The sequence below is a fragment of the Eptesicus fuscus genome, chromosome 10 (genome assembly GCF_027574615.1).
Source record: "Eptesicus fuscus isolate TK198812 chromosome 10, DD_ASM_mEF_20220401, whole genome shotgun sequence".
Lineage (NCBI taxonomy): Eukaryota > Metazoa > Chordata > Mammalia > Chiroptera > Vespertilionidae > Eptesicus > Eptesicus fuscus.
Window position 1 is genome coordinate 77,100,752 of NC_072482.1, and position 27,071 is coordinate 77,127,822.

The 27,071-nt window shown below is 38.4% G+C and overlaps 1 long non-coding RNA gene and 1 pseudogene across 1 annotated transcript in view; one reads left to right on the forward strand and one right to left on the reverse strand.

Moving 5' to 3' along the window:
* The window catches only part of LOC114230743 (uncharacterized), a 161,787-nt gene that overhangs the window by 93,523 nt on the left and 41,193 nt on the right, over positions 1 to 27,071 (reverse strand). The window lies entirely within an intron of this gene.
* LOC114231202 (small nucleolar RNA U109) lies at positions 8,010 to 8,136 on the forward strand (annotated as a pseudogene).

Consider the following 27,071-nt stretch of genomic DNA (forward strand, 5'->3'; position numbering starts at 1 on the left):
GGACATCCAGCGAGGGCTCCCAGACTGCGAGAGGGCGCAGGCAGGCTGAGGGTCCCCCACCCCCACCCCAGTGCATGAATTTCATGCACAGAGCCTCTAGTTTTTAAATAAATTATGTATCTGACAAAATTAGAAATATTGAATTTCTTTTAGGAGGTCATTACATTTTATAAATGAGAAATTTGAGCCTCCAGGAGGTTAAGTAGCTTATCTAGTTCACACAGTACATGGTGGAGACAGGATTAAAACCAAAGTATGACTCCAAATTCTATGGTCTTTCCACTAAATAAATCATCACATCTTCATCAGGGGCTACCTCCCTGGCAAATTCTACCACAGGCAAATTTACTCTGTACAAAAACCTGTCTAACACTATCCTGATTAAAAGGTCATGATCGGTCCCTGTCCTACAGTAAATCTGAGGCAAAGCACATGTTTATTTAGCACTACCTACATGTTTCCTTCTGGATATTCACTACCATAACAGTGTTCCTTTGGGAAGAGTCCAATTCTTTAGCCTACCTGGCACAATATGTGATGACTCAGGCCACACTATAGCAGCTCCAAACAACCCTTTCTAAACAAACCCTAAGAATGTCAATGACTCAGGTACTATTGTTCTCAGATGACCTTGGGGTGAGGTCATGACCATTAACAAGGATAAAAAAAATTAAATGATACAAGATGGGGAAAATTAAGGAAAGGGCTTTTATTGCTTTCAGACTCAAATGAAAAAAAGAAAAAGAAATGTACCAACGGACTACAGCATAACCTGATAAATAATAGTCTTCCTTCAAATTAAACTTGTTTTTTTTCCTCTTTTGATTGCAGAAAAATCCAAGATAAGACCTAAAAGTAGAGGCCCTCTGAAATCCTCCAGGAAATGTTTGTTTTGTCTTATGAATAAATGCATAACTAGTATTCTAAAGAACTTGATGTCTCTGTTAAGAATGAAAAAGACATGGTAAACAGCTAGATGGGGGCTGATAGCATGTTGCATGGAGGCATTCTTTACCAGCCCCTTGAATTGCTCACTTCTAAAAGGAGGAAAACATTTCCTGCCTTAGTGCATAACAGAGGAAGGCAAATAGTCTGGAATGACCTCAGAAGATTTAACAGTTTTCCAAAGAACTTAAACTGAAGTTGCTCAAAGCTTCAATTAACTGAACATTTGCCAAACCACTTGGAAAATTTCTGCATTCAGGAAGGAGAAGGAGTCTCACCATGAGAGGTATTCTCCACAAGAAATCATAACAACCACTGAAAATATTTTTATCATTAATTGTATGAGTGATTATATCACAATTCTTAGTGTGTTTCTCCAATTCCTATACATCTATAACTTTTTGAAAATAAAGCCTGTGATTTACTGACTCATGCAATCCCTGTAGGATTTAATGTACTCATTCATTCGTTCAACAACAATTATGCTTAACATTGTTCCAAGCATTGGGGATACAATGACATTTGATCAATGGCTATTTCTTGAACATTTACTATGTTTCTGGAACTGAACTAGAAATGGGATATGATGGTGAACTAGACAGTCAACCATCCTATCTTCCATGAACTCTCAGTCTAGTTCAGTGGGTCTTGATCCTGGCTGGGAACCAGAATCACTGGGTAGCTTTTAAAACAGACCATTGACAAGGCTCTACCCAGTAACAACTAACTCAAAGTCACTGCTTTGAGGTAGACGCAGACCATAAAACAGAAAATTACAATATAAAGGCAATGTAATGATTGAGAAAAAATGAGTATATTTTCAAATAACACAGAAAGTGCACACAAGCCAGACTTGGGGCTGAATAGCATGTTTTACATGATTTATCCATTAACCTTGGAAACAGAGGGAGTAGGCGCATTCTGGACAAAACGAGTATGAAATGCAAAGGCAGAGAGCCACATTTCTGATGCAGTACAGTGAGTGATACTGCTATTTCTTATGAGTATAGCATGTGAAGTACAAAGTTCAAAGAGAGAAAGACAACCGCAGGGTCTAAAGAGTAGGTAGACGCCAGAGCAAGAAAAACCCAGATTCTCATGCTGAGGATGTGGGAGTTCATTCCTGAAACAACTAGCTGTTTGGAGTGTTGACAAGAATTTTTATGAATTTATTTGAGCTAAACTGACAATAATCGCCAGGAAGCAAGATCTCAACAGACTGAGAAAATATTCCCAAGAATGGCAGTTTTACAGCTTATTTTACACACTAGAATCAAAGGAGTAGAGGTAAAGAGGGTTACATGAAATCCATTGGTGGTAGATTGAGGGGGCAGGAGAAAGCATAGTGAGGGGAGGAATCTCTGGGATTGAGTTAAAAGTAAAACTGAGAGATAAATACTTCCCCCATTGGTGGGAACAGGATAGTTAATACTATCTTTACAAGACATAAAGATGGTAGTCAGGGAATAAGATAACAATGAGGGGTTTTTCGTCTCTGCTCTGGTGTGGTTGTGCCCTTAGGTGTCTGGAAAATGCTATTACTCTGGTATTTCAAATGTGCATGTTATTTTAGATGCAAAAAGACAATAGGCATGTTTACTTAAGGTAAAGATTGAAAGTGTGGGTGAGGAACAAAATTTCCTCTACCTTCAAGGTTCTTCTGACTTACCTAATAATCAAGTAGACAAGAGACAAATTAGCAAAAGAAAATGACCAAATTTAATACATATATGTGTATGGGAACCCCACATAAATAGGACAGCCAGAAACCCCTACATGCAGGAGAGGTTCAAAGATAGAAAGGGGACTGAGGCACAGAAGACCTCCTGGGCTAGGGATGAGGTAATGCACCTTGGGGGTTTCAAAGAGCCATTGTAAGATGATAGAACAAGGGTTTAGTAAATAGAAGTTTGCCCTGCCCTATAGATAGGTCAAAAGTAGTTATCTCTAATAATAGCTTATTATGGGCAAGGCCCCTAATTCACATTCTTCCAGGTCATTGGGAGGGGCAGACATTTCTCTTGAGCCAAAGGCTAAAGGTGCCTTTAGCTCAAAACAATCTGCATACCACAGGGGCACAACTTGGAGTGACGCATTCTAGACCCCCACAAAAGCTACAGGTCTAGGATGTGCCTACCCTCCATGACCTGCTTTTAGTTAGGAATTTTTATGTTCAGACCATCCTACGTGGTTACTTTCAATCTCTGAGTTTGTAGGGCCTGCCATGCTGGCTTTCCCTGAGCTTGTCAGGTTTACTATGTGCCCCTTTTTCACCCACAGGAGGAAATTTAAATAAGAAACTAATGTGATCATTAGCCATTCTTTTACTTTCTTTACTCCCAGACCACGGGTACCTAAATTTCGCTGGTCATAAAACAACTACACAGCAACCACAAACTGTGTCATCTCTTAATCACTGGAGGAAATCAACGGTTGATCTGCTAAACCTATCTGTCATTATCCACTTTAATATGTGTCCAACTTTCTCTGTTTTCCTTCCAGTAAAACCAGGCATTTGCCTTGCTCTTAAGACTTTCCCAAGCCCAAGCTCTGCAGTGCAGCTGAGGACACTTACCACCCATGTTCCCAGGAAGAGGAGAAATCACTGGCCGATGGAATGAGTGATCGGAGCTTCGTGCACAGGCCTCCAGGGGAGAGGGAAACTAAGTATTTTAAAAGAGTGTTTAAAGCATTTGTCAGCTTGCTTGATAAGGCAAGAAAGAAAATCATTTATATTCCTGGAAAATAATGGACTCATACTCCTATAACTGTCTCAGACTCCTATAACTGTCTATGGGTTTCATGAAGCCTAAGACATGTTTTCATTATTTATAACCCCTTATTTCCCCCCACTATTCATAAAATAGTGAAAAACAGTTCTTACAAATAAGGAAAAAGTCAAGTACAGTACCTGCTTGTTTGACTCAATATTTTGATTTGATTTAAAAATCAATAATTTATTTTAACTAAATGACAGACATTTTGTTCCTATGTACAAAGAACTCAGGAATTCCACCCTACCTCCCACATCCCGTTTGGCCACAAGAGATAATGGCTGCATTGAGAAGAACGACAGTATTTCCAGTTCCTGTCAAGGGTCGTTTCAGAAAGAGAGCAGAAGCAAAAGCCTCACACTATTATTTTTATTTTAAAACATTTAAAAAGAAATAACTAGTTATTGGCCTCAAGGGTCTTCTTGTTTCTGCAAATGAAAAGCTTGGGAGGAAGCAGTTTGATGCTGGTGAAGCACCAGGTTGGCCAGATTAAAAGGGATTAAACGACAACAGCCCAAACTTGAGTATTAGCCCTGTGCAGGGACAAGTCAGACCCCGATTCTTCTCCCTTGTGGCTCTGCTAGTCGCCTTCTGGGGTCAATCACGGAATACCAACGCTCACTTGAGACAAATTTGGGTATTGGTTTCCTTTTAAGAACAGTCAGAGCAGAATGCTACATCCTACTATGCACATATTAATAGAAAATACTGTTTACTCCAGTCTAGGCAGCACACCAGCTGTTTTATATGCCTGGCTCCATCTCCCTGAACTGTTTCCTCACTCATACACTGCATATGTAATCCCTCCTGTTACCGGCATTAAAATCAATGATGATAAAGGAGGTGCATCCGCAGTAGGTACTCAATGAATGTGCTTCCTCCTCTCATCTCCCTGTTTATCTTCATCTACTTAGTGTTTGCACTTATTAGGTTAATTAAACTGAATCAATATTGTCGTCATAGGTGAGGTGAAAACACTTCAAATCCCTACTAAGCACACTGACTTGTAACTAGGAAAATACATGTCTTCTCACCTCATTCCCCAAACGGCCTGTGAACACACACGTGGACACCATGTGCTGACACGAGAGTTGCTCAGTCCTATCCTAATTAAGAGCAGAAAGCAGAGGCAGCATCACTACAAGCACAGTTTTGTGTAGAGCTCCCTAGTGCCCCAGTAACTAAGGGAAATGTGTGATGTCTTAATTGCCAGTGAGCAGCAAAGCCATTTGCAGCATTACAGTGGAAACTGCAACTTTCCAATAAGAATAAGATGAGCCCTGTCGGAAAATAAGAAGTGCTTATCTAATTTGCCACTCCAAAAAAAAACATCGTGATATCCTCCTGAGGCCAATATCTGGTTACATGATTCCCAAGAGAAACATAATAATAATAAAATTCAGAAACAGATACCCCTCATTATTCAGCCCAATTTACAAGACTTCAGAAGGTCATATGTCACTCCAGACCCATTTGTTTTCTATGGAAAAAAGTAGAAAACAAAGTAAATTCTTTCACATCCTTCTCCAATTTCATGGCGACAAAAATTCAAAACACTCTAAAAACAGAAAAGCAAAACAAGCAAAAGACGAGATACTTCAACAATGCAACTTATTTACTCATAAATATATTTCCCTGATCTACTGGTTATAACAGGAATCATTAGCAGGTGCCTTCAATTTCCAAGAGTTTTGAATGTATGCATGTTTAGGTTGCCAAAAAATTAAATTACCTTTGTATATTACTTTTCAGTTTCAGAATCTTAGTAATAAATTTTGCTTAGAAAATCCCTTACCCCCTACACACACACACACACACACACACACACACACACACACACACACACCTGGTGGAACTTTTACAGCATGAGGTTGTAAGAGGCAGATGGGTTCCATTTTATGAGACTCTGCCACCAAACTGATGATGTTGACCCATTGCTCTTTCATAGGATGCTAGTAAATACTTGAAATGGAAAGCATGGGATCATAGATCAAACATTACAAGGTTAAAAAACATTACAAGGTAAAAATGTCATGTGCCTCAATTAGAAATTATTCTGCCTGGTTCATATTTTCCATTTGAAACTTTTTTTAAGAGTCCCAGTTTTTCTGAGGGGACTCACAGAAATATTATGCCTAACATCTCATGCGTAAAATGTTATGCAAATAATTCAGTACGAACAGAGTTTGTCCCAATAGCACCATTACTTTAAAAACCAGAGTAAAAATTATTAATAAAACAGTTTAAAAAATGAAATGTCTCAAATTATCAGGATTAAGAAATTAGATCTTAGGGTATTTTACATAAATATAAGAAGTCAGATAACATTTGTTGGGCGTTTTCAAAGACTATATCAGTTTTCTTTTGTTGCATAAGTCACCCAACTTTTGACTAAGGTGCTCAATCAACTTTTACTTAATTCATCATTTTGCAGGCCAGCAATTTGGGCTAGGGTCAGCTGGGCAGTTCTGGTCACAATCAGACTCACTCATGCATCTCAATCAATTCCTGGGGTTAGTAAAGTGCTGGCTAGTCAAGGATGTTGTATTCAAAGATGTCCATATCCTAATCCCTGTAAACTGTGAATACATTACCTTATATGGCAAAGGTTGATTAAGACTGAAGATGAAATTAAGGTTAATCAAGTCCTCTTAAAATGTGATTAACCTGGATTATTTGGGTTGACCTACTATAATAATAAGGGTGTGTAAAATTGTAAAGGGGAGTCAAAGGAGAAGGTCAGAGTAATATGAGGTGAGAACAACCCCACTTGCAATTGCTGGCTTTGGAGATAAAGGAAGGAGCCATAAACCAAGGAATACAGGCAGCCCATGAAGTCAGAAAAGGTAAAGGAAAGGATTATCCTCTAGAGTTTCCAAAAAGGAAAAAAGCCCAGACAATACCTTGATTTTTAGGCCAGTGAGATTGGTGTTAGACTTCTGACCTACAGAAGAACTATACTATCTAATAAAGAGGGAATATGCTAATTGACTGCCACACTCTCACAAGACGGGGCGGTGCCCACAGCCACAAGATGGTGGCGCCCAGTCCCCTCAGCTCCGCCTCATCCAGCCGAAGTCCCCCAGTCCCCTCAGCCCCGCCTCATCCAGCCGAATTCCCCCAGTCCCCTCAGCCCCACCTCATCCAGCCTCAGTCCCCCAGTCTCCTCAACCCCGCAGGGGAAAGCAGTTGGGAGCGATCGGGCTGGCAGGGGAGGGCAGTTGAAGGTGATTGGGCTGGCAGGGGAGGGCAGTTGGGGACGATCATGCCGGCATGGGAGCAGTTAGGCGTCAATCAGGCCAGCAGGGGAGCAGTTAGGGGGCTATCAGGCTAGCAGGCAGAATAGTTAGGGGCAATCAGGCAGGCATGCAGGTGAGTGGTTAGGAGCCAGCACTCCTGGATTGTGAGAGGAATGTCCAACTGCTGGTTTAGGCCTGATCCCTGTGGGGTCCCAGATTGGAGAGAGTGCAGGCTGGGCTGAGGGATACCCACCCCCCCATGTGTGAATTTCATGCACCGGGCCTCTAGTAAGATAATAAATGGCTATTTTAAGCCACTAAATTTATCATAATTTGTTGTAGCAGCCATATAATAATAACAGATCATCTCATCTGGGACAGTCTGTCTCTGCTCCACATGTTCTATCATCCTCTAGCAGGTTATATCTTCAGGTCTGTTCAGATGAAAGATAGGTAAGATCTGAGAGACTGAGTAGGTAGAGTCCAAGGCCTATTGATATCTAAGCCCAGAATTGACACACCATCATTTCTGTTAAATTCTATTTGCCACAGCAACTCACAAGGCCAACCCAGATTTAAGGAGTAAGGATATAAATCCCACTTCCGATTGAGAGGAGCTGCCAAGTAGCTCAAATTAAAAAAATGAAAGAATTGAATCTACTTTTTCAAACCGTCTACCACAATGACTAAAAGTTTCACATCTCACTATTATAGCTTTTAAGAACTGGGTTTAAAATGTGAATAATATCATCATAAAGGTAAAAATAGTATGTTGTATACTTTTAAAAATTAGTTTTAAAATATAATACTATGTACCTTTCTCAAAAATTAAATCCTATTTTTTCATTTAAATTAATATTATCCAGGGTGTCTAGGTTATCTAAACATCTAAAGCACAGTTGTCTGACAGAAATATGAGAGTTATATATGTAATTTTAAATTTTAAGTAGCCATATTTTAATATAGAATATTAATAAGATATTTTTAATTTTTTCATATTAAGTCTTCAAAATCCAGTGTACATTTTACACTTCTTAGAAATCCTAATTTTTTGCAGGTGGAAATATGTCTGCTCCTCATTCCTTTGGGAGCAGGAATACATGACATGCTACATTAAAAAGAGGGTTCTCAGGGCTGCCAACTTTACAGTAGAGCAGTAATATATTTCTCCTACATAAAAAAAAAAAAAAAAAGTGTCCTAATTTGTATTAGCCTCATTTTGAATGCTCAATCATCCCATATGTCTAGTGGTTACCATAGTAGATAAAGCATATCTAAAAGATTTAAGACAAGCCCCAGGCAAAATTTTAAGCTGCTAGAAGTTTGTCCTTAGTGCTCCTCTGTTCTCTTTTCTGCACTGAGGCACCTTCCTGCTCCCATTTTCAAGGCCCCCAGAGATTTTCTGCCCATACTCCTGTTCTGGGAAACAAAAGAGACTAGGACATGGAAATACACTGTGAGCCAAACAGCCCTGGATTTGAAATCTAACATGCCATTTACTGGACCTTATAGCTTAACCTGAGCTTCAGATTTATCATCAATACCTATCTCACTATTCTTCATAGAATTTTTATAAAGAATGCAATGACATATATAAAGGCATTTAGCATAATGCTTGGTAGAGTAAAGGCATTGTAAAGAAGCTACCATTAGTTGTTGTTTTTTAATCATGTCTACCATGAGAAGGCAATGCCTAATATAAAAACAACGGACTGCTTTTAGAATTTCAGGTGGCAGTCAATCACAGACTGTAGAGGGTATTCCTTCAGAGGAGGAGAATTAATCAAGAGGATAAACAGAAAATGTTAGAGACCAGGTAACCTGTGAGATTCCTATACTTCTAGACTTCTTTCCTGATATTATAAAAGAAAAACTAGATTTTAAAAAGCCAAAATTTAAATTCAATGTAAGATAATTTACAGTTATTTTCATTGTGAGGACACTTTTTATTAGAGTATGGTGCAAATGATAAATTATGGTTTATTATTTTAAGCCAAGAGGCATATTAATTTTCCAAAATTAGACAAAAAATCTGACTAAATATGGCAATGAAAATCAAGACAAAAGAAAAAAATACAAACCTTAAAGTTTTTCCTGAGGTAGAGAAACCTAAATGTTGCTACAGGATGCCAGCATAGTTCATACTGTTTTAGTGAATCACTGTCCTTCCAAAATGAACAAAAACACACAATTATTAGCTTCCCAGAAAACGAGTACAATATTGGCAAATTAATATTCACTTTGTGAGTCAGTCAGAGCGTTCTTTGATATTTCCAAGACATACAGTCACAATTGCAAACATATTGTCTTTGGCCTTCAGCCCATTGATTGGGCACCAAGTATTGGACAGATGTAATAGGGAAGCAAAATGATAAGTAGGTGAGGTGGGCTCATGGATCAATGGGGCAGTTGGTCAGACACTGAAATATCTTTCTAAGTTACTTGGTGTGTTCATTTCTTGGAGCTGCTGTAACCAAGTACGACACAGTGGTAGCTAAAAACAAACACAGAAAAATGTATTGTCTCAGAGTTCTGGGGGCTAGGGCTTTGCTTCCTCTGAAACTGGCAGGGGAATCTCTCCTTGCTTCTTCCCATCTTCCTGTGGGCTCGCCATCCTTGGCCTTTCTTTGCTGGCAGCAGCATAACTCCAATCCTCCTTTGTCATCAAACGGTGTTCTCCCTGTGTGTCTGTGTCTTCACATGGACACCTGCTTATAAGGACAGTGGATTAGAAGTCCACTCTACTTGAGTAGAAACTCCTCTTAACTATATTCCCAAATAAGGTCACATTCTGAAATACTGGGGGCTGGCACTTCCAAAATATCTTTTTGAGGGACACAAACAGGTGCCTCAGTTTTGTCTATAAGGTGATGATATAGTAGTACCTAACTCACAAGCCTATCTGAGGCCTGAATTAACATACAAAATGCCTAATTAGTGCTACCACATAGGACTACTTGTAAGAGTGGTTGCTAATTAGTATTTCCTGTTATGTATTGTCTTAGATCCTGAAAGCTATGCATACTCAAACGTGAGGTTATATTTTTCACAGAGGCAGCTATGCTGCTGCTGTGTTTTGATTTTGCTCTTAAGAGTGTAGTTTTTCTTTCAAAATTAAATGACTCTCCTGTCACTTATGCTTATGGGTATATAAACAGAAAATCTTTCTGGAGAAAAGTTTAACCAAAATTTTACCTACTTCCAACATAATCTCATGAGAATGTTATACATTAAACTGAATATGGGAGTAGTAAATAAAATTATTATTAACCATACAATAAAAGACTTTCCATATTCATATTTTAAAACATTAAATGTTGTTCTGAGGACAAGCCATTAGACTTATTTAGTGAAGACACTAACATGCTAAGCTATAACTAAAATATAGAGCAACTGCAACTTTGCTGAATTGGTTCATTAGCTCCAGTAGTTTTCTTGTGGATTCTTCAGGATTTTCTCTATATAGGATCATATTATCCACAAAAACAGACAATTTTACTTATTTTCCAATTTGAATATTTTTATTTATTTTTCTTGTCTTATTGCTCTGGCCAAAACTTCCAGACAATGATGAATAGTAGTGGTAAAAGTGGTGATCCTTGTTCTCCTCCTGATTTTATGGGGAAAGTTTTTATTCTCTCACCATTGAGTATAATGTTTTTTGTTTGAGTATGGGTTTTTTGTTTATAAATACCCTTCCCCATGTTGAAGAAGTTCCCTTATATTCCTAGTTTTCTGAGAGTTTTTGTAATAAAAGGGTGTTAGACTTTGTAGCGGTGAATTACTTCCAAGTCATTAACATCCTGTAAACAGTACCTAGTATTGAGCTTTGCATAGTCAACAGTTTTATAAGTATTTGCTGAGTTTGAAAACGGCAAACACCAAAAACCTGAAATCACATGTCAAGAGACATCCTTTGATAAATTTTCCTAAGAGATTCATTTGGAAAGGTTGGCTTTTTTTTCCCCCTCACACACAATCCATGTAATTCACATAGGAGTTTCTTCTTTTTTTAATTACCTGGTACACTAAATAAATTTTAAAATATGTTAAAGTTAATTCTGACACCTAATACCACTAGTAAATATAGTTGTCCAAGAACACTCCTGGATTTAAACAGGCTCAGTCAAATGAGGGCATAGGGAAACAAGGCCTCTGCCTGAGCCTTCTGTACAGAGTATTTGCAGTTTAGTAGCCTATGCCAAATATAAAAGGTTCCTCGAGAGCTTGATGTCAAATTTGAATATCTGAGAGTTTTCTCTAATTAGATCATAGGACATATATTTTTAAAATCTATCAACATCAGAGTAACGCTGTGCATAAGTGACTCTGTGGCTTCCACCAGAAGTCTATATTTTTCCTCCTGGGTACATCTGTGGCATTTCTTGCTAGGTATGATGGCCCCAGGTATGTTATTTTCCTTTCAGGCATCCTCATTGGACCTTGCTGATGAGAAAAAAAAAAATCCACAAGGAACATGCAGTACAAAATAATATTTGTCACTGATGTGGTAGAAATAGAAAATTACATAAACAATTTGGGAATTATAGGTTCATCACCACTGGGGTGAAAAGTTATAGACCATTTCTCACCCTCAATTATCCATTGGTTCCCTGTGGTGCCTGAGCCAAATACTTGGTTTCTTTGCATGCTCTTCTAACTTCTCCTCACCAAGATCTAACACTAAAAAATGCCAGCCCAGAGTGACACTGGCCAGGTTCTTGGTGAATACCTTCGAGGGCAATAATATATGTTTACATGTAACTCATAATTAATCACTAAACTTCCTTTTGGGAAGAAAAACAGATTCGGGGGTATATTTTACTGTCTGGGGGCAAGAAATGACAGGATGGGAAGAGAAGAGAAGCAAGTAAGGGGGGATGATTGAAAACATTTGACTTGGCTTGAAATAAAAGTACATATTTCACACATATTTTTAACCAACCCCAAAAGACAGCCTGACTTCGAACATGCTGAACAGGAAGCCATTTACTGTTGGAATGCTTGCTGAGCCCATCCAAAACACACACACTCCTAATACCCCCGGGCTATCTAAAGAGGGTTGGGGTGAAAATATTTAATTTATATGTGCAATCCTGCTTCCTGTTTTATTTTTTCCTCTTTGCCAACTCTGTTTTTCAAACTTTGTGAAAAACGATAGGAAACCCATTTCATTTTTCTCCCCACCCTTTATTGACCCAGCTGTACATCCTACCTCAATTTATAGCTCATACCTGGCTTGAAGACCAAAGAAAGAGAGAAAGGTAAAGACGGATGTTAAACTCTCATGGTTACTGTGGTTAAAAAGGAATCTGGGTGGAGGAAAGCTTGCGGTGGTCTCAATATCAAGGGCAAGAGGGTGTGGAACAGGGGCTTGCCTCGGGTTAGAGAATGTGTGCATTCAGTAGTATGCATTCAAAAAGAGTGAGAGGACGGGTATAGAGAAGAGGGAAAAGAAAAAGCATTTTTCTGAGTGTGAGATGAGTGACCAGAGACACCTGAATCCTATTACATTTCAAAGAAACAATCTTGGTTATCAAACAAAATGTTTTAAATATTTCAGAGGAAAAAAAATAGAAAGGCCCAAATAGTTAAGAATCATAATCTGAACAAAAGATTTTCCAAAACTTTCTTTAACCATATTGGAGTGCTTTTATTCTTACTTGAATGTCAAAGGTATGCTCTTTTAGAATAAAATGAGTTCCAGATGGGTGTACTTTACTTAGTATACCTGTTACCCTTATTATGATATTTTGATTTCAGGAACTGCTGAATCAATGTGCAATAAAACATTTGAAAGAAAATCTGAAACCGAATGGAAATCCAGCAAGTTTGAAGTTCAGATTTCAAAATTCTTGAACTCAATTTAATTTTCCCAGAAAGCTGACCACACACTCTATGGAAATCCTGTCAGAGGAAGGGTTTTATAATTGAGCAGTTTGTTTTAAATACTTCAGAAGAGGTGGGGAAACCTGTAAATACCTGAACTCAAGTAAGCATTTCAACATTGCCTCTTGAAGCTATGTTTCAATCTTAATATCAGATCAGACGAACACTCTAAATGGAAGGCTGTTCTGGGAAATTCTACCTGTCACCGTGGGCTTTACAATGCTTTAATGCCAGGTAATTGCCTTAAACTTTTACTTGAAGTTGATAAAGGCCAGGAAGCAAACCACTTTTAAATTGTTGTGGAAATATTCAACTGTATCTACAGTAATAAAAGAGAAACACGCAAATTAACCATCACTCCGCTACACCCACCAGCCAATCAGGAGGGAATATGCAAATTAGAAGGAGAAAGATGGCGGCTGCCCAGCTGCTCCAGGTGGGGAGTGGCCGGGCAGGGCAGGACGCCTGCTATGAGAGGGAGGGCGGGAGGTGAGGGGATCTATAGGAGCGGCACTCTGGCCACAGTGAAGACGAAGACTGCAGACTCCGGAGTCTGCAGCAAAGACAAAGAAGGCAGACTCTGGCCAGAGTGAAGGCTTGGGTCCCAGGTGCCAGAGGAAAACCGGTGCTAGAAGCCAAGGGAAGGCAGGCCTATTGCATGAATCTCTTCGTGCAACAGGCCTCTAGTAGTAACATAGTTCCTTATGTCTTTTGTTAAACCTGCTTTCCAAGTTTATAAGCAAGAGTCATAATAACATCAATTAATAATTTTGAGTTGGAGACTTTCTATTAACCTAAAAATACTGTGTGTCCACAGATGCACACTGCAGTGACCCCACGCAGTTCCATTTTGATTTCAGGAACTGCTGAATCAATGTGCATTGCTGATTCTTATCCCTGTAACATATCTTCACCATGGCTTATTTTAAGGAAGGTGATAAGAGATTTCTGATATATTTTCAAGGTATATGAGAGTGGGTTATCAGTTCTGCTGCATAGTCCTAGCTATCTCAACCATCTGCAAAATGATTAAATCTGCTATTAAAAATTTCACCTCTGAAATGAGCCAACCCAGTGGTGTGCTGGTAAATGAGCTCTTGAGGTGAGGGAGAGACTGATTATAAAATATTATAATATATTATAATATTTCCCAATTTCTATGGTGTAAATTCTCTCATCATGGTCAATTTCAGGGTACTGACTTGATGATGTCACTGAACACAGGTATAAGCCAGCTCTAGCACATCACTCATGCCAATCCAACCCCCCAGAACCAACAGAATGTGTCAGAAGGAGATATCCTTCCCTCCTAAGTGTATTTAGGTCCTAGATACTTTCAAATTCTATATCTGGTGACCAACAATCAAAGACTCATGAAGCCTGAGGAATTGGGATCAACTTTGGGTAGGTAAACTCTCAGCTCTGTTTTAGGGAGTCCAGTCAACCTTCCTGACCTTTCTGCTCCTGTTTCTCCCTCTTTGGACCTCCTCCTGTGCCTGACTCTGGTATCCAATTGGCACCCTGCAGGGTCTCCAAGAGATGGCTGGTGAACTTTCTTTCTTCACTTTCAATATAATCTTGCCTCCTAGAGTTAAAAATCTAACTCCAATTCCCTTAACCTTAAGTCACACCACCTTCCACAGTTAATGACAAATTGCACTTGATTCAGGGTTCAAACTGTACTTGACTTGGGGTTCAGCTCTAAAACCATGTCCCCAGCTCTTCTGTGACAAGGCCCTTGAACCCCAGAGGTTGATGCTTGCCTGCATTGGAATGGCATTTTTGCTACACTCCCTGAACTTTCCGTTTTAAAGGTTGAGGGTCTCTTTGTTGAGGTGAATGCATCTACAGCTGGTCCTGTCTCCATCACTTCCTTCTGCTAAACTTAGTCCCTTCAGGCTCCTCCCTATTTCCACATTTTGGTGTCACCCTCCTGGAAGCCACTCTAGAGAGGCACTGAGCAGGAACGAATATTCTTCTCAACCTAACACCATCAGTCCCTGCTTTTCAAACATACAGATCAAGAAATGACTCAAACCTTTCCATGTATAACTATAATTTTGATTTTTTTTAATTGGGTGACAAAAACTACTAAAATCAAGAGAATTTTACATCTAATTTATACTTTTTTGGTTCACAGCAGCCCCTCATTCATTTGAAAAATAGTCTGTAATGACTAAACTGGATATGTAAGTGATGCCTAGCATGGTACCTATATGCAATAGTACAGAATGAAAGTTAACTATGATTATTGTTCTGGGTATTGTTCTTACTCCAGACATATTGCCTCACAACCAGACTTCTAAACAATCTTCTCATTCCAATCTTATCCCTCTACAAAGCACATAGCAGGACCGACCACTTAGAAACCTGGGTCTGATCAGTTCATAAAACAAACTTATTTAAGCTTTCCAATGTTTTCTCACCACACTGAGAATTAAATACCAAGTTCTTGCCTATGCCTACAAGGCCCTTCATGCCCTGGCCCCTGCCTAACTTTCCTGCTTCCTTTCTGACCCTCAGATCAAGCTCCCAGCCTCACAGGACCACCGCCCTTGCTGTCTGCCACCTGGCACACTCTTCCTCTAGATCTGCACACGGCTGTCTCCTTTTTAGTCACCAGATCTTGGTTTAAAGGCTATTACTTCAGAAAGGCTTTCCCTGATCACCCAATTTAAACAGTCATCCAGTGGCTTTCTATCACATTACCTTATTTGAATCCTCTGTATAGCAACTTTATCCTTATATGCTCTACCTGCTGTTTATTCATTTACCTTCTATCTTCCCCATTAAAACATAAGCAGGGATCCTATCTTTCTAACCATTGCATTCTTATAGCATCTAACCTGTAAAACATCTACTTTATTCAGCCTACAAATCATATGTGTATATTGTTGCAGACTCCTTGCAATAAATCCCTGGCCTCATCCCATCCATGGCCAACTACATTAAATGTTAGATCCTTTAAAACCTAACAAATCATAATCCTCACCCAACTATTTGAAACTGAAGGCAATAGTATCTATGTTCCAAACTTTGCCGGTTAGTGCCTATGACAAGGCTAGCCAATTACTGTCTCCCATTGCTATTTGATCTGTGTTCTCCCAGGCCCTTATCTTGACATCAACAGGAATCACTAAGTGCCTCATTATGTACCTGAGAAGGTATATACCATAAAATTTGGAAGTTCAGTATTTGAAGTATCTGCATCACAATAAGTAGATTGATTTATCTCAAGTTGTTGCAGTAAAGAGAATGGGATATGAAGGAGACTAAAGGCTAGTTTACAGAAGCAAAGCCTTCTGGGTAATGGTGGAGAGTCTTCTAGGGAACTCTCAAGCTAGTTGAGTTGGTATTAATGTCATAGAAGTTCTTGTGCAAACCATGTCCCGGCATTTTATAGGAAGCATTTTTTGCTGAAACTACTTTCATATGGCAGACAAATTACTCTCCTCACCATCTCTATGTAATTAGTAGAGAAAACACATTTTAAGAACAAAGAATATCATTCATAAACTGCGTGTCACAATAAATATGAATTATCCAACTGACGATTACTATTGCAGACATACAGACTGAGCATTTGGCACTAATGACTGCCAAAGAGTGACAATAGAGACTGAGAATTTGGCACTAGTGACTAATCCAATATGGAATGGCAAGGAATAGAGAAACAGAATGAAAACCAGAGTAAAAGAGAAAAGAGATCCCAAAACACGAGGACATGGATACTTAGGCTGTGTCTAAGTTTCACCAAAACATGAAACCTTTACTCGTTTATTGTTTGCAGGTGCTACACATGTGAAACAACTAATATGGTGTGTTAAATATTTAGAGAGCTAAATATAAATTTAAGCCATTTCATAAGTGTGTTTGATTCTCAACCAGTCATTATAGTTGGATAAAGACTAAACTAAAGAGCTTATCTTTTGTAATTATAGAGAGGTAGAACTTGAATCAAGTGGACATATTCCACATTTTTAATCATGTATCCAGTGAAAGTAAAATAGTTTACAATCTCTGTAGCAGGCTTCCTTAAAATGCCGCACCCAATTAGGTGTTCCTCAAAAAAAAGAAAAGGAGGAAATGACTCTGTATGCTCATATCAGTTTTGAGAACACCAGATTAAACAGCGTCAAAACATTTATATTTAGATGCTTCAATAAGCTAATGTGCAAGATATATCTCCAAGGGTATGGGATGCCACTTCCAGATGATTGTGAACTCCTTTCTTCATAATATCTACTAACCTCTAAAAAACATACGGGAAATACTGCCATAGGAGACAGTGCCTTAAAAAGTCTCATACTTGTTATAGCTCTATTAGGAAAAAGAATGACAATAGGATTCTTAGTTTTCCACTGCTGGAAGCTAGAAAAAACCAGAACTATGATTTCTAGAAAATCTGCTACAGACTTCTGCTCATAGCACGTTAGCTTGAACTTGGGTACACAGCCAGACAGATACAGGTGCAAGGGATGCTAGAAGAGTGACATTTAGATTTCCCAGCACATATGGTAGAGGCAGGTATTGGAAAAGAAGTTTGGAAACATGTCTGGGGACTTCACAGTTGTAGTTGGTGACACAAAGGGGAAGTACCTGACTTGTACCAATAGATATTAAAATGTATTTTATACAGGTACAACATTACAATAGTATGGTACAGGAGTAAAAATAAACATTCCAGAAATAGAGCTAATACACAGCTCAGTAATTACATTGAGTATATTATAATATACTTAGCATATTATAGAGATTAGGAAGGAAGTCTACTAGGATTAGGAAGGAAGATGTACTCAATAAATTATGTGAAAAATGGTTGGCTATTTTGGAGACAACATAACATTAATTCTTACCTCAAATCATAGTCAAAATACTTAAAGAGTTTAATGTTATTAGGTTTTTTTAAGGCCCAGAAGAAAGGATGGGTATGGAAATCTTGTGATTTTTATATTTATTAAACATGAAAAATAAGGCTCAAAAAAAAATTTAAAAAACAAAGATAAAGGTCAGTAATTTGTCTTTTAAAATGTTTAAATGTTTTTATTGATTTTTCTTAAGAGAGGGAAAGGAGAGGGAGAGAAGATAGAAATACAGATGATAGAGAAAAATCAATTGGCTGCCTCCTGCACACCCCCTACTGGGATCGAGCCCCAAACACAGGCACGTGCTCTGACCAGGAATCGAACCAATAACCTCTTGGTGCATGGGATGATGCTCAATCCACTGAGCAACACTGGCTGGGAAGTAAATTTGTCTTTAAAAATAAAATAAAAACTGTATGGATTACAAAAAGCATCCCCCCAAAAATGTAAAAACAAAAACTTGGGGAAACAGTTGCTAAAAATATGACAGATAGCAAGTTGAAATATTAATAGGTCAAGAATTTCTACAAACAAATAGGAAAAAGAGAATGAATAGATAACTTACAGGGGGAAAGTATATAATAAAAGCATTTTTAGAAAACTTCTAAAATAGTAGTCAAAGAAATATACATTTATATGAAGATATTAATATAAAATTATTTTAAATAAAAATTCTCAATATTGTCATCAGTGTGCTGTGGTAGATAAGATCATAGTTGTAAGTGAGAAGGTAAAGTCTTGCAATCTTTCTGGAATGCAATTCAGTCATATATTTAATGCTTTGGGTTTTGTAATTCCACTTCTAAAGAAATAATCAGATGGAAAAAAAACTCAGATTCAAGAATGCTCATCATAGCTTAATTTTTAATGACAAACATGAGAAATAGCCCATCTAACATTATATTAATCATGCTATAATAATAATGCTTACTTTATTATTACTTAATAATAATGGCTTGCTAATTAATAATAATTAATTATTATTATACATTTATGCTGCCTTACTTTATTATTATAATGATACTAAAAATTGGTGCCAGGAATTGTTCTAAATGTTTTGATGAATACAGATTAACCTATGTAATTCTTTAAAACAACCCTATAAACTTTGTATGATTATTTTTACCGCATTTTAGATGTGAGGAAACTGAGATACTGAGAGGTTGAGTAACTTGCCCAAAGGCACCCAGCTGGCAAGCAGCAGAGCTGGGATTCAAACCCAGGCAGTCTGACTCCAGAATCCATGGTCTTAACTCCCACACATATTACCTCACACATCTATCCGTAAAATGGAACATGAGATTGCCATTGAAATGTTTTCAAAAACTATTTAATGGTGTGGGAATATACTTACATTATAATTAGGGGAAATACTGTACAAAAATGTATGTATGGCATTATCCCCATTTTGCAAACAAGAAAAATACATATGAATAGAAAAATCTAAAAGAAGATACATATATACAAAGCTCAAAATAATTATCCTTGCCTGGTAAGGAAGTTGTAATTTTCATTTCCTTCTTTATACTTTTATGTGTTTATAAAGTTCTAAAGAAAACATATGTTACTTTTATCATCAGAGAAGAATACAAGTTGTTTTTAAAAGGAGAATAGCCCTAGCTGATTTGGCTCAGTGGGTAGAGCATCAGCCTGCGGACAGAAGGGTCCCGGGTTTGATTCCGGTCAAGGGCACATAGCTCTGTTGCAGGCTCCTCTCTGGTCCCGGGCCCTGGTCCAGATGGGTGCAAGAGGCAACCAATCGATGTTTCTCTCACATCGATAATTCTCTCTGTCTTCCACTCTCTCTAAAATCAATGGAAAAATACCCTTGAGTGAGGATTAAACAAAAAAATAAATAAATAAAAATTAAAAATAAAAAGAGAATGAAAATATTGATATTTAACTAGCATAATTTACATCCTCTTGCCTTATTTGTCTTTCTAATTGCATTTTCAGGCTAGCACTAAAGGGTCTTAACTATGCTTACAGCAGTGTGGGAGCTGCAGCTATGTCTTCAAAGCTTCCCCATTTATTTATCTGAAAGGTCGCTTTTAGCACATTCTTCACAGTAATGCTGACGTCATCCCTCAAGAGCGCTATAGTCATTGCTGAAACAAACAAAAACCCTCCAGCTTGTTTCCCCCCAAAATTAAAAATGGAACTTCCATTTGACCCAGTAATCCCACTTCTAGGAATATATCCCAAGAAATCAGAAACACCAATCTGAAAGGACATATGCACCCCTATGTTCATAGCAGCACAATTCACCATAGCTAAGATTTGGAAACAACCTAAGTGCCCATCAGCAGATGAGTGGATTAGAAAACTGTGGTACATCTACACAATGGAATACTACGCTGCTGTAAAAAAGAAAGAACTCTTACCATTCGCAACAGCACGAATGGACATGGACAGCATTATGCTAAGCGAAATAAGCCAGTTGGAGAAAGATAAATATCACATGATCTCACTCATTTGTGGAATATAATGAACAACATAAACTAATGAACATAAATAGATCCAGAGACAGAGAAGTATCAAATAGACTGTCAAACATCAGAGGGAAGGCAGGGGGTGGGAGGAGAGGGGACAGGTAAGAGATCAACCAAAGGACTTGTATGCATGCATATAAGATAACCAATGGACACAGACATTAGGGGTTGAAGGCATGTGTGGGAGGGTGGGAGTGGCCGGGGAGAGGTCAATGGGGGGAAAAGAAGACATATGTAATACTATATGTAATACTTTAAACCAGTGGTCGGCAAACCGCGGCTCACAAGCCACATGTGGCTCTTTGGACCCTTGAGTGTGGCTCTTCCACAAAATACCTTGTGCGGGCGCGCACATACAGTGCGATTGAAACTTCGTGGCCCATGCGCAGAAGTCGGTTTTCAGCCTGGGCGAGTCTATTTTGAAGAAGTGGCATTAGAACACTCAAGGGGCCAAAGAGCCGCATGTGGCTCACGAGCCGCGGTTTGCCGACCACTGCTTTAAACAATAAAGAATTAAAAAAAAAACACCTTCCAGCTTAAAATTTCTAATTCTACCAATTGAAAGATAGATTTATATAAATGATTGCTTTCCCCTTCCAGCCTTCTTCCTTCCTTCCTTCCTATTTATTTATTCATTCATTCATACATTCATTCATTCATTCATTCAAGGACATTAAAACATTCCTGTCTATATCCACTGCTATGCTTCTTTCAACCATAACCTATTACCATGATTTTTTTTAAAAAAGCCTCTCAATTTGTTCCATGGAATTCTGATACAGCTTGGGCTTCTAAACCAATTAAAAACTCTTATTGTATAGAACCTGTGTTTCTTACAAGCTCCAAACTACTAAAAACAGAAGATACACACACACACACACACACACACACACACACACACACACACCCCACCTCCCTGTATAGAAAAACTGAAAACAGTTTTACATAGTTTTACATATATTATCTCATTTTAGCCTCACAACATCCCTTTGAGGTAATAAAGATGCAAATCCTTGGACCATTGGAAGGCTTTCAAAATAAAGTTAAATTATGACATAAAAAAAAAAGCTGAAGAAGTATTAGAGCTATTCACATACCACAGTTTCAAAGGCTAAAAGCTGACCACGAGTAATAAAAAGCAATGCACAAGTAAACAAATGCAGGAATTATGGTTAGGGCAGATTGTTATTTGGGGTCTGGCTAAACGATCTGCAATAAAGCACTGGCAATGCTAGACTGATCTTCTCGTCATACCAAGAGGATTTTTAAATACATCCTGAATACAAATTATTTATTTTTCTAGGAGCTCTGTCCTTGTCCTTGTCAAACCTCGCTTCCCTTGAAAACCATCCTCCACTCCTGGATCATTGGACAGAGGTTTTAAATCCGTCAACCAGCTAAACACAGGAGTGGGTCTCTGGGGCCCTGGTAGGACTGTACTACCAAGGGAGGGTCGGCGTGTCAATAACTAAGTTCGTTCATGGCCTTCGGTTTGCCCGGAAGCAAAGCAGAAATAACAGTGCTAATTTTAACTTCACACCTGATTGGGAATACAGACAGTCCCTTGAAGTCTCTCTTCCCCTCACACCTAAAAGGAAAGAACTAACTAGGCAAATCAATTAGGGAACTATGACAAGGTGGAATTTTATTCCGATCAAGCACTGACTTAATCTAGCCACTTCTTCCTTCCACATTTCAATGGTTTCCCTCTCTCATGGGGAAAATCCAAACCATCTGACCTGTCCTACAAAAACGCCCCCAATCTGATCTTCGCTTCTTTCCTAAATCAACACAGCTACCCTACTGTAACTTATACACAATTCCCATAACACATCCTACCCCATCTTGCCTCCGAGCCTTTGCTCGTGCTGCCTTCTTCCCATTCTTCCACAGGTCTAATTTAACAAAAGTAACTGTGATCATTAACTGAGCTTCTACTTTGTGCCAGGCAGTGTTCTAAATGCTTAACATTTATCACCTCACAGGAACCTCACAATAACCCTGTACTGTTCCTCATCACTTATTCCTCATTACTATTCCTATCATTAATGAGAAAAGCAAAGCACATAGTTGAAAAGTGCCTTTAAGAACCAAACAACGTTTTGTTTTAGATCACGTGCATTTAATCATTCTTTTCATCTGTGATTTATGTTTGTGCCTGTTGTAGGCCATTACACGACCAGCCTAGTATGACAGCTACTGGTGTCTTTCTAAGTGAGGTCCAGACTCTTTTGGGGTCCCTGAGACCCCTTCAGGAGTTCGGTGAGGTCAAAATTATTTTCATAATACTACTAGGACCTTACTGGCCTCCATGGTATGCAATATCCCACACAAACATAATTTCTAACACGGTAAATGTAGATCATTATAATCCACATAAACAAAAGCTCACAAATCCCCAATTTTACAATATTTTCACTGAAATATCATTTCCATTGAAAGAGTCACAGATTACCTTCCTCTAACATTGTAGGAGCATTTTCACCCAACGTTTTCAATGAGATGCACTGCCTGTAAAACTCTGTAACAAAGCTGAAGTGACCAGATTGACATGCTAATTAATAAAGTGGCTCCCCTGACACCAACCTCCCAAACTGGCGCCTCTGCAAAATTACAGATTAGTGCACACCATGACCCTTCAGTCAAAGAAACTTACGTGTCCTTGCTTCTTTTGCTGAAGCAGAGAACACAGCCATCATTCTGATTCTTTTTTGTACCCACCATGGTACTTAGTACTAAACCTTACACAAAATAAGTGCCAAGTGGATGTTACTTATTTGTTTTCAAAATATATTTTTCATTTCAGAGAGGAAGGGAGAGGGAGAGAGAGATAGAAACATCAATGATGAGAGAGAATCACTGATAGGCTGCCTTCTGCACGCCCCTTACTGGAGATCTAGCCCACAACCAAAATCAAACCCAGAACCCTTCAGTCTGCAGTCCAATGCTCTATCCACTGAGCCAAAACAGCTAGGGCTGAATGTTTTTTAAATATGTTGACTAGGAAGACAAATCATCTTGTATTTCTATTGTTACACAGAACCGGAATAATCAAACAATGCTCAGAGAGTTTGGAGTTACACTTCATTCACCGCGGTGGGCTTAGAGAAAATGAATTCAAATTCTAAGCAAGGCTACAAGCAGAACTTCCCTTTTTATTAGAGAGCCAGCCCTACATGCACTTAGTGGTTATCTCGCTGCTGGCCTTGAAAACAACACAGTTCTATCCAATTAAAAAATGCACCTGGCATGGCATTGAAATTATGGGCATATCTAGTCTCTGGCCTTCAAGGTCAGACAGCTAAGTTTTTCTTCCTCATTATTCAAGCAGGCTAGAAAGCAAAGTTATTTTTTTAGAATAAGAGGCCGTCTAAGAAAAACAGCAGAGAATTCCAAACAGTAGTTTTACAAAATAGGGGTTAGCCTTATCACTATAAAATGTTTTTAAAATAGACACTTTCTAATAAATAGTTAACATGCTAGTTACAATTTTCATTTCTTCTTATTCAAACAGTTCCGCCATTTGTGTGTAACGGTTATGAGTTTAAAAGTAATACAATTCTACTTCATTTATTAAAAAACTATAAATCAGACTTCATAAAATAGTAATAATTAGTAAATTATATTAAAATATTCTAAAAATAACTGAAAAAATACTATAGAGGTGGTATTATATCAAGCCCTACAATGTCCTTAAAAGGAATACATTATTCTTTTGGAGTAGATAAGTAAACATCAGGTGTTCCACACTTGAGAAGCAGCTGAGGCAAACAGAAAAAAAGCAGAATGTTTATCGGAAGCTCCTGAGTTGTCTAAATTGGTATGTAAATGCCCTAAAATACTTCCTTTTGATCCAGCCAGAATTGCCATGAGACCAGCCCAACTAATGTGAGTTGGTTCTTCTTAGTCTGATACAAAAGAATAAACTAAATTGGATGCTAGAAAAAATAGGAGGGAGGTCCTAATAATACAATAGGATCCTGAACTTGACCCATTTTAAATGTGGTTATTTCCATCAACAAAGTTACACATTTTTGATTATTACCAACCAACATGGAACTAAGATCATTTTCCCACAGGAAGTTTTATGTGAACCAATTAAAGGGATACACTGAGAACTAATAATCAAACCCAGATTTCACTGGGCAACCCTATTACTTGGATTATTGTGTTATTTCTTGTATGTCAACGGGCAAGGGTGTTTTTTTTTTTTCATTTTTAAAATTTTGGATATAATTCCTGCTTCTCCTTATGGTATGAATTTGCCTGAAGTCCCAGTTTCCATCCCACTTCCTTCCTCAAATCTTGAGTCTTCTGGCTCAAAGGCCAGGAGGGTCTTTTATGTTCATCCAACATAACTTCCTAATTTTACAGTGAGGACAATAAGGTGGAGGTGACAATAGTGATTTGCCCAAGGTTTCACAACTAGATACAAACAGCCCAAACCAGACTCAAGATCCTGGATTCCAGGCAATTTACCAACAAAACCACAACACTGCCACTTAATTCTCTTCTCTCATGTTTCATTAACAGTTTCATGACTATGCATTTTGCTGCTTCTCAAACTGTTTAATCACTTCAAGAGCAAGGACCACAGCTTCAATGTAGCATAGCCTTGAGCTCATGATCGTAACAAATACTTGGCTTTAATTAAATCAGAAAAAAAATACTTTTTTAAAGGCATTTTTAAATTGAGAGGGCCAGTTGCTAAGACAGTGATATATCCTGGCAATGACTATTAAGTAAACTGAAAGCCAAGGAAGAATAGAGAACACAGCACACTGTTTTGCATAGTGGTAAATTTGAATTTGTGAACTTCTTGGTCTTCTGACTGAAGTGAAGGGGAGGAGTATGACATCATTCTCAACACATAATTTGAGTACTTGATTTTTTTTAAAAAACACAACACGAACTATTTTCATTATCAATCAAATATTCATAGCTTCCATAAAAGCTTTCTTGATATAAAGATCCTTTACTTTGCAGAGTTTAGAGAACTTGATTATGGCTTTTGACATATCTTACAACATGGATGAACTTAAAAGACATTATGCTAAGTGAAATAACCCAAACACAAAAGAACAATTATTGTACAATTCCACTTACATGAGGTTATCTAGAATAGTAAAATACATAGATACAGGAAGTACAACAGTGGTGACCAGGGTCTAGGTAGAGGAGATATGGGTATTGCTGAGTGGCTATGGAATTTTAGTATATGATGTTAAAAAAAAAAAAAAAGTTCTGGAGATGGATAGTAAGAAAGCTTGATTGTAAAAGCTAAGATTTTAATTTTACACAGCTTTCGGTAACTTTCATGAAAGTAACTTTCAGGAGATTATGTGTATTTCCCTCTGAAAATATTAAGAAAGAAACAACTAACTCTCTTTTCTGGATGATAGTAAATCTTCACCTGCTAAAAGGCAGACAAACAAGTGACTCTTATGAGGTTCCTTTAAGCCCCATTATTCCATTTTAATCAGGTACTAGGGGCCCAAAGCACAAAATTCGTGCAAGAGTAGGCCTTCCTTCCTCCTGCTGCCAGCACCGGCTTCCCTCTGGCACCTGGGACCCAGGCTTCCCTCGAAGACCCAGCTTTGTCTGGAAGGTCGTCTGGAAGGTCATCTGGAAGGTCATCTGGAAGGTCGTCTGGAAGGTTGTCTGGTCTAATTAGCATGTTACGCTTTTATTATTATAAATTAGTGATCAGGCTCTCAAGAGGGATCACCAAAGCCTCCCCTGTTTGAGGCTTCAGGAGGCTTTCTGTCAGCTCACCTTCCCTCTACCTAATAGGGTTTTTCAGGAAATGAATAGCATTTCACTATTGGAAATAACTAATGGTTTTTAGGGCTCTTGTGGTTAATACAACCTTTCTGTGTTGGGCCTAGGCCTCCTGCAGCTAGATGACACAGTGAGAAGGAGACCACAGTGTGATGTTAACTGGTGCTTAGCAAGGAATCCCTCATATGGCAATAAATTCTGTGAGTGTTAATGGGTCCCTCTCTTAGACTGTGAGTACAAAAGGTAGGAGTCTGCATTAATCCTATTCAAAGGGGTTAATGGAAAAAGGGGCAGTTTCATTGTCCTAGTGACCTAGTGGGTCCCTGTCAAGGCTGCAACGACCTCCCCATTGACCCTCTACTATGTCACATCAGGGAGCGTCAAAGAGCCAGTCTATGCACATGTGTCCTCTGTTAAATACCCAATATGCTGTTTGGTTTGATAGTAAACCAAAGGGAAAGAACTTGAACAAGTAGTTCTTCCAACCCAGACCAACTCTTTGTTAGTCTGTCCTAGTTCACTCACACTTGGTGTTAAGAATGGGTTTGACATTATGCCAATCCAACCAGATATATTCACGATAGTCTTCCCCTTCATGCCATTTCAATAATATCTGAACAATATTAACAAGACAATAGCTAGCAAAAGCAAGTTATTACACTTTTATAATCCAGGCTCCTATTGTGATGTTTAACAAACCTTTTTTTCTCCAATGCCACCAAAATTGAGAAAATGTAAACTCAGTTAACAGAAACCATTTTAATTTGAGAACTTTTCTAATTCTAAAACTATTTTCCTCATCCAGCCTCTCCTTCACCCAGCCCCTAATATATCATGTAGCAAGTAGTAACAATACACCAAATTCTATGAAGGAGACAATATCCCACTATTACCTACCAGGCTCATAATCTACACTACAACTGGCTGCAGGAGCTGGAAGCTGTCACCTGAGAGTTTTCTGCACTTGGAAGTGATCCAATGAAAAAAAGCCTTCCCATCAAGATTGTTAGTCTGGGCCAGCAATATGTCCTTGAGAATACTTGTTCAGGTGATATTTTACCATTCCAATGATAGCACTAAGGGGAT